The 9,388-nt window shown below is 44.2% G+C and overlaps 1 pseudogene; it reads right to left on the bottom strand.

Moving 5' to 3' along the window:
- Positions 1-1,500: 1,500 nt before the first annotated feature.
- LOC126413534 (5S ribosomal RNA) lies at positions 1,501-1,618 on the bottom strand (annotated as a pseudogene).
- Positions 1,619-9,388: the final 7,770 nt, after the last annotated feature.

Here is a 9,388-nt window from a genome sequence, read left to right as displayed (position 1 = left end):
AATTCCTAAAGGACCAAACTACTGAGGTCATCGTTCCCTAGACTTACATGCTACTTAAACTAACTTACGCTAAGAACAACACACAACCTGTGGCCGAGGTGGGACTCGAACTTCCGGCGGGAGAGGTCGCGCAATCCGTGACATGACGCCTCTAACCGCGCGGCCACTCCGCGCGGCAATAACGCATTGCTCAATCTCTGGTCCTTATGGAGTTAGTTATTTCGATGGTATTGATTGACAGATTTGTTGCTTTTCCTCTGAGGAATATCGTGAAAAATTCTTTGCAATTTCCGCGTTAGACTGCCAAAATCTTGAGCTGGCATAGGGCCCTGTTCATAATGGTCCAAAGGTTTTCAGCTGGGGAGAGATTCGGTGACCTTACTGGCCACGGCAGGGTTTGGCGAGTACGAAGACAAGCAGTAGAAACTGTAGTCGGGAGCAGGTGAGCACTGTCTAGCTGAACTGTAAGCCCAGGATGCTTGCCACAAAACGGGTCGTAGAATATCATCGTGCCGCTGGGCTGTAACGGTGCGGCGGATGACAACCAAAGAGATCCTGCTTTTAACAGAAGTGGCACCCCTGACCATCACCCCTGGTTGTACGGCTGTATGGTGGGCGACAGTCGAGTTGGTATCCCACAGCTGTCCGGGGCTTCTCCAGACACATCTTCCGCAGGTCGTCACGGCTCAGTTCGAAGCGGGATTCATCAATGCACACAGTTCCACTCTGGTCAATGAGATTCCAGGCCCAACATGCTCGACACGGCTGCAAACGGGCTTGGTGCACAGAAGTCAATGGTAGTCGACGCAAGAGACGCCGTAAGCTCTGCCCCGCTCTGTGAGCTGCCTATTAAAGGTCCTTGCGGTCACTGAAGCACGAACTATACGTCAAATCGATGATAATGGTGAATGTGGGGCTCTGAGTGTCTCTCTGATGACTGCATGGTCCTCACGGTCTGTCGCCTCTCTAGGCCGATCGCTTCCTTCTTGACGCTGTGTTCGGACGCGCTCACCCATTCCTGCTAATAGTACCGCCGAGTAGTGGCATCGCTCCTATTCAAATGCCGAGCGATTCGCCAAGTAGCACAACCGGCTGCTTTGAGACCAACTGCTCGTACTTTCTCAAATGCTGACATTTGTGTCTGTGATGCATGGTTACCATTTTTTTTTCAAGGATATTTCACGTGTCTCAGACACTAACGACCCAAAACATAATGACCATTTCTCAGTGAGAGAGGTGGGAGATTGAATGACGCCTGGTGACCTTGTGGGTATGCGACGCGGTAAGGAAAGTATATAGCACTCCGTCATCAGGCTACGTGTGGCCCACTGGGACCATCCGACCGCCGTGTCATCCTCAGATGATGATGCATATAGGAGGGGCGTGTGGTCAGGACACCGCTCTCCCGGTCGTTATGATGATTTTCTTTGAGCGGAGCCGCTACTATTCGGTCGAGTAGCTCCTCAATTGGCATCACGAGGCAGAGTGCACCCCGAAAAGTGACAACAGCGCATGGCGGCCCGGATGGTCACCCATCGAAGTGCCGGCCACGCCCGACAGCGCTTAACTTCGGTGATCTGACACGAACCGGTGTATCCACTGCGGCAAGGCCGTTGCCAAGGAAAGTATATAGGGACATTCATAAATATAGATTTCAGCAGACAACTGCGCAAAAACTATAAGAAAATATTTTGTAGGGAGCACATTGTGCTCATATGGGAGAGATCTAGATGCTTGTAAAACTATGTGTCTTACGACACATACAGGTTACCACATCAAGGCAAACAATGCCTTGATGTTGTAACGTGTGTGTGTCTTAAGATCCGATGATGGCGGCTTTAGTTTCGCCGAAACCGGTAATCATGGAATAAAAAGAATTCCTGCGATTTTGGCTACCAGTTTATTATTGTTTTATAAGAAAATAGTCACGTAACAGTGAACCGAACAACTTTCCAAGATTTTAAATCACTTTATAGGTGCTCAATACGCGTCGCGGCCAACGTCAGTCCGATATTGAAACTCTTGCCATACGCGTCCGAACTGCTTGGGAGAGGGCAAAGACAGCAGCCATTTTGCAAATTTCGGGTTTTCGGTTGCCACTTTGCAGGCACGAATTAAATCGATGCAGAGTCGATGATTTGTCTACTTGTTCTGACACATCTGCCCCTAGTGGTGAGCTCGGCAACTAGTCCATGAGATGTATTACGAATCGAAACATGGAGCGTGGATGTGTGTGACGTCCTTAGGTTAGTTAGGTATAAGTAGTTCTAAGTTCTAGGGGACTGATGACCTCAGAAGTTAAGTCCAATAGTGCTGAGAGCCATTTGAACCATTTGAAACATGGAGAAATGCTCTTTCCACTGACACTTGTCATTTTTCTGTGTGTTTTGTAGTTTTAGTCCAGTCTTCTGAAACCTTGAAAGTAATTATCAATAACTCTAACGTAATCGGAGAAGAGACGAATGGGATATGTACGACACTGCAGTAGCTGTGTTGTAAAGAAGTACGGCGCCGTATTACTTCGAACATCGACGTACATCGGAAGGAACACTTCATCGTACTTCTTAACAAAACAGGTACTGCAACAGCGTATTTTTCCACCGGTATCAGACAGTGACTTTCAACTGAAAATATTGCCCCCCCCCCCCCCCTTCACCCGTACGGGTGTTATAGTAATTGTACGACTGCAAGTTGTGAAGCATGAACGACGACGTTTCGAAGTTTGGGTCTGACCGTGAGTCGTGTACGGACTGCCAAAGCAATTAAGGTCACCACTCGTGTAAAGCGGGATATCCAGGTTCGAGTCCCGGTCAGGTACAACTGCTAAATCTCATCATTCCATTATACAGCTGATGGTTGTCTGCATTCGAAAATGAGTGTCGCGATTGTAATTCAGGATATGTTGGACAAACAGGCAGAACCTTCAAAATTAGATTGCAAGAACATCTTCTTAATAGATGGGACAGGTAAAACAGAGCTCTGCCTTTGCCCAACAGCTTAAAGCCAGTGGCCATAGTCCTCCACAAGTACAAAATCTTAAGATTTTGCATTTTGCGCAAAAGGGTAAGAAGTTAAACAATTTGGAAGGAATTGAAATATTTATGCATATGGAAGACAAAGATTTGTCTCTCCTTAACTGCCAAATATTTGGCGCCAATCAGGCCTTTTTAGAAGTTATGAAATCGGTGTTATTAATGTAATCCTGGAGCTCTCGTAGTTCTGCCTAAATATGAGCCCTGTTCCTCTCTGGTCTTATGTCGTCTCCTTACCAAAGTCATTTGGGTTTTTTTGACTCAAATGGGATAGTTGCGAGTTACACATTTCAATGCAGCTATATAAAAAAAGGGGGGGGGGGAGTTTACCCACATAACGTCCGTCTTCCACGTTGGTGTGTATTTTAAGCCTAATAATTTTACTTGTATTTTACAAAAAAGTTTTCTTGCTAGACGTTCTAGCTCCGAATGACGCAGTATTGAGTGTTACATGAGCGGCCTCTTTATATGAAATTACGGTCCCGTATTTTTTAATGTTCTCGTTCTAGTGGAATATGATACGAAAAATCTGTTAATGTACTCCATCTGTGTGTTGTATTAAACACCTTGTTTTCTCATTTTAAATTTACCGCCTTCATTTATATTTTACTTCGTCAAAATTTTAGGATAAGTTTAGCACAGGTGTTGCCCTCAGTAATTCCATCTTATCAGTGTTTTATATGCATTACATTTATAAAGTTTTAGTGGGTATGTATATCCAGTTTACGATCTCTCACTTTTAATCACTGCTGCGTCGCAGCGCCACCTCTTGAGGTGATTCTGTATTAGGCTTCAGTACTGGCACATGACGCTGTGCCGGCCGGAGTGGCCATGCGGTTCTAGGCGACCGCTACGGTCGCAGGTTCGAATCCTGCCTCGGGCGTGGATGTGTATGATGTCCTTAGGTTAGTTAGGTTTAATTAGTTCTAAGTTCTAGGCGACTGATGACCTCGAAGTTAAGTCGCATAGTGCTCAGAGCCATTTGAGCCACGACGCTGTGGCGCATTATGTTTACTATTTGAGCCCCCGTCTTACTGTTACTCGCTCCTGTGAACGGGAACGCGTTATGCAGATCTTGGTGCCTCTCGCGTCCATCTAGAAAAGAAAGGTAATGATTTTACTATTTTATATATGGCCTGATATATTCGACGATGCTACACTGACTAAAGGATTCTTAAGAAATACGAAATTAAGGTATTTGCTCTTGCAATAGGTGATCTGTTTATATTTTCAATATGTGATCTGTTTACAGATGCTTATAGGTTATCCAAGTCTGCACAACGCGATCGCGATTCTTAAATAGATGTATTTGTTCTCTGCTTTTTATGTAGATAACCTGAAGATGCCTAAATAAGGTGAAACGCGTCTTTGAAAAATAAAAAAAAAAATAAAATTGCAAGTAAGACTGTTTTTAACCAATACTATACATTTCATGTATAGAATGGGATATAATTGTAGCCACGATACGGACCTGAAATGGGGAACTCCACTGACATAAAAGACTTTCACAAGGGCAGATGCAGTAAACTGAAGGAGGGAGGGGGGAGAAAGGAAAGAAAAGGGAAGAAAATAATTATATCAGTTGCATCGGAACTTTGTGCGGAATCAGCAGCGGCGAGTGAAAGTGTGTGCTGCACCGGAACTTGAAACTGGGATCTCTTGTTTATTAGGCAGTTCCGTTCACCGCTGCGCAATCTGGACACAGTGTTTATCGCAAATGCGCGGCCTACCTCGGCACGCTCACACACACGCCGTCCATGTTTCCCATCCTTGCTAATTTTAGATTCCCGTTGGAGGTCGAACGATACTGTGCATCCCCATTGGTGTTGACGATTCATTGTCCATCTAGGCGAATCAATTATATGAATGTGTGGTGTCTGTCCTTTCGGAAACGTCCGAAACAACAGACTCCACGCATTCATGCAAAGGGCAGATTGTTGTGACCTAGCGCCTGGGAACGTGTATTCCGTAAACAGGGAATTGAGTCGTCTGTTAGCATGCTGCTGTAGTGAAAATCTAAGGAACGTTGTCGAAGAGCAGTGAAACCACGAGCAAGCGACAAGGTGATGAACACCCACGCTTCACAGGATGTGGATGGCGGAGACAGTAATCTGTGGTAAATTTGATGGCAGAGTACAATTTTGGTGCAGTGCAATGTTGTGCCTGCCTACACAGCTCCAAACTACAAAACTGCTAAGAAATATCACTTCTGTATCAAAACCAAGACAAACTTTAAAATTAGCAAGGGGAGGCCACGAGTTTGGGACCACAGATTTACTTCAAAGTTGTACACAGTTAGTAGGCCATTAAAACTCTGGCAACTCCGAGCAAACCGCAAGAGTAGTCTTACGCGTCTATTATGTGGCTTACGTATCTGTGTGTAGGTGCTGGTCGTTAGAGTTCATAAAGATCAAGTCATTCGTTTTTGACGAACGTCAAACACCCGACGGTTCAACTTCCGCTCAAACTTAATTATTGTGTAATTTGTTCATCACTGGTTATATTGGTGAATTTATATGACGTTTGAGAGGTAATATAATGCAAAAAAACCATGTGTATTTCATGAACCTTCAATTTATGTTTTCCTGTTCTGTATGACAAATACGATCCCGCAATGTGTGATGTCGAGAGCACATCCGACGAGTAACTGTACATTACTCTTGTAGTCTGGCACATTGTGACAAACTACCTTACTGATTGTGAATAACGCCATTCGCATCATTATTTAACGAGGTTTGACTTCTCCCTCGTCCTTGAAAATTTAATTATAGATAATAAATAGTCAAATAACGTATAAAATTCAATGCAACTTCATGAAAATGTATGTGGTTTCTTCCATCATAAACCTCTCAAGTGTTGTGTGAATTAAATAAAGTGATCAATGATGAAAAAATATAGATTAAGAAATAACTGTGATCTGTATCGGAACCGTTGCCTCGTCCACAAACCCCTTACAAAACGCGAACGCTAACCGCACGACCACAATTACTTCGCACAAATACTTCAATTACATAACAGTCAGGTAAGATTTCTCTTTCGATTTTATCGGAATTGCCAGAACTCGTTACTATTTGCACATTATGTTGTTTTAGTTGCCTACTAAAGGTGTACAAAGTATGAAGCAAATCCGTGATCCCAACGTCGTGGTCTCCCCTTGTAAGTTCGGAAATGTGAATTCAGTGCACCATTTAAACAAAACTAAAAATGTCCCTATCCCACATAGTGCTAAATACATATCTTTTGATGCAAGTAGTTTATCGTACACATTAAAGGATGTCTCACTATTCTGACAGAACTACTACAGAGCTGGTGTCGAACCTCAACAAGTAGAAACAATAAGACTGGTCATCAAGACGTGCTTGCAATGAAAGTACTTTCAGTCTAAGGGACTCTGGACGAACAGTTACATGGCTTGGCTGTGGGGCCGCTTCTCAGTCGTGTTTGCGCAGAAACCCTCGCGGAGCATTTTGAAACCTCTCGGGTCTAATATAAAATACTGAGTTGGATATGTAGACGATGTACTGTATTGTGGACTGGCACCAACAGATAGCTGAACACATATCTGGGACACCTAGTCTCACAAAGCAAAAACATACAGTTCGCCATGGAGCTTGGCAAAAAATCTATCGACTTCTTTCATCTTAACATAGCGATCAGTACAAACCTCGTAGTTACAAAAGTTTTGAAAATGTACAACGAAATACACTCAAATATCTTCTCGTTCACAACATCCAATAACACACTAACACGCTGACATATTCCTTGGTGAACCGAACTTCACATGTCAAAAAGATTTCCAAACAGAACGTGACACAGTTCAATTTATTACACTTGACAGTCGATATAACAGCAACATAGTCACGAAGTTAACAACAAAATTAAAAGACTAACGACAGACTAAACACAATGCCATGAACAACAACAACACAACGCAAACACACACGCTCAGTACCATAACACTACAGAATAATCAGCAAAATATAAGGTAAGATACAATATGGTACACGACGGCATACCAACACAAACTCACACATAAAGTCACCGACCTTTTCAAAAGACACTGTGTAAATATGGCACACATAATAAACAATTTTATCCGCAAATACATCCCAAAATTGGCAAGAGATCTAGATTTCTACCCGAAAGCAAAGTAACACATGTGATGGGAGGTAATGGGGCAAGCAGGTAATACGTTCAGTGTCCGAAACAAAGAAAATATGAGAGCCAGGGAGTATGGGACAAATCACCCCCACATTTTCAGAGCACCTCAGAGAACACACTTACATGTCAACCGTCATAAAAGAAGACATGAAAATAATAAGAATTAACAATAAAAGACCCCCATCAAAGTTTGCAAGAAAACTGTCATATGCGAAAAAGAAGCCGAAAAGAAAACATTTTTGAATGACCAGGTGTACATGGCAAACAACTCAGTATTCACGTTAATAGATAAAATGATGTAATTAACGCCCGCACAGGTTAACATGAGGGTTTTGCCACACAACCCATTTTCCCTCATTTTTCCGTGATCCGCTTCAAATAGCATCTAAACTAAAAGTCTAACCACCTGAACACCTAGATCTCTTTATCCACTCCCTGACAGCTAGCAGATCCACATTCAAATTTTCTGCAACCTACTCGCCAAATAGCCACATCACCACCCCATCTCCCCATCCCCCAAAAATGTCTTAATATACTGATAACATCTCTTGAGATAAAACACACACACACAGACACACACTCACTCACACACACACATGTATATAATAGGCACAGAGCTAGAAAGAGAGAGAGAGAGCAGAAAGGAACAGTTGTTAGGTGTGCGTCATTTAACATCAGGGTGTCCACATTTACGTAAAAAAATAAGAAAACACACACCAGGTGAACCCACTGTTACGACAGAAATCACTCACCGCATTAGTGAATAAAATCTGCTACTAGTGTCAGAACAGCTGTGGTGTTCAACAGCACTTCTCTTATGAAACATGAAAATTTCAAAACTAAAGGATTGACACGAAAAATATGTTGATGTTTTTAAGTGAAGAAGAAATGCAGATTTTGGCCAGAAAAATGAATGACTGTAAGTAGTAATTAATTAATGTAAAAACAGTGGTCTCAACTGTTTCCTAATCCATAAGTACCACACACAAAAACGAAAGTGCATTATTCCAGATTAAATCCACTAATAGATGACTTAATGTAAAAGTCGAAAAGTGTCAAGTGCATAAACAGATATAAGACTGCAGCAAGAAAAGACGTTTAAGTTTATAAAAAAAAATAGAGGATAATGGTCACACCAAAAAACTGAATTCTGAATGTCATTTATTTGCTGGATTAAGGTTTATGTCGCTCATCTAAATTAGATGTCTCAATGTATACGCTATTTCCTTGTTAAATTTTGTTGCAGGTATCATATTGGTGAATGGTGTAACTGAGGTTCTACGATGGGTTAATATACACTCCTGGAAATGGAAAAAAGAACACATTGACACCTGTGTGTCAGACCCACCTTACTTGCTCCGGACACTGCGAGAGGGCTGTACAAGCAATGATCACATGCACGGCACAGCGGACACACCAGGAACCGCGGTGTTGGCCGTCGAATGGCGCTAGCTGCGCAGCATCTGTGCACCGCCGCCGTCAGTGTCAGCCAGTTTGCCGTGGCATACGGAGCTCCATCGCAGTCTTTAACACTGGTAGCATGCCGCGACAGCGTGGACGTGAACCGTATGTGCAGTTGACGGACTTTGAGCGAGGGCGTATAGTGGGCATGCGGGAGTCGGGTGGACGTCCGCCGAATTGCTGAACACGTGGGGCGTGAGGTCTCCACAGTACATCGATGTTGCCGCCAGTGGTCGGCGGAAGGTGCACGTGCCCGTCGATCTGGGACCGGACCGCAGCGACGCACGGATGCACGCCAAGACCGTAGGATCCTACGCAGTGCCGTAGGGGACCGCACCGCCACTTCCCAGCAAATTAGGGACACTGTTGCTCCTGGGGTATCGGCGAGGACCATTCGCAACCGTCTCCATGAAGCTGGGCTACGGTCCCGCACACCGTTAGGTCGTCTTCCGCTCACGCCCCAACATCGTGCAGCCCGCCTCCAGTGGTGTCGCGACAGGCGTGAATGGAGGGACGAATGGAGACGTGTCGTCTTCAGCGATGAGAGTCGCTTCTGCCTTGGTGCCAATGATGGTCGTATGCGTGTTTGGCGCCGTGCAGGTGAGCGCCACAATCAGGACTGCATACGACCGAGGCACACAGGGCCAACACCCGGCATCATGGTGTGGGGAGCGATCTCCTACACTGGCCGTACACCACTGGTGATCGTCGAGGGGACACTGAATAGTGCACGG

This window comes from Schistocerca serialis, chromosome 7, assembly GCF_023864345.2.
Source record: "Schistocerca serialis cubense isolate TAMUIC-IGC-003099 chromosome 7, iqSchSeri2.2, whole genome shotgun sequence".
NCBI classification, from domain to species: Eukaryota; Metazoa; Arthropoda; class Insecta; order Orthoptera; family Acrididae; genus Schistocerca; species Schistocerca serialis.
The sequence above is the reverse complement of the archived record's forward strand: the minus strand, read 5'-3'. Positions and strand labels throughout refer to the sequence as shown.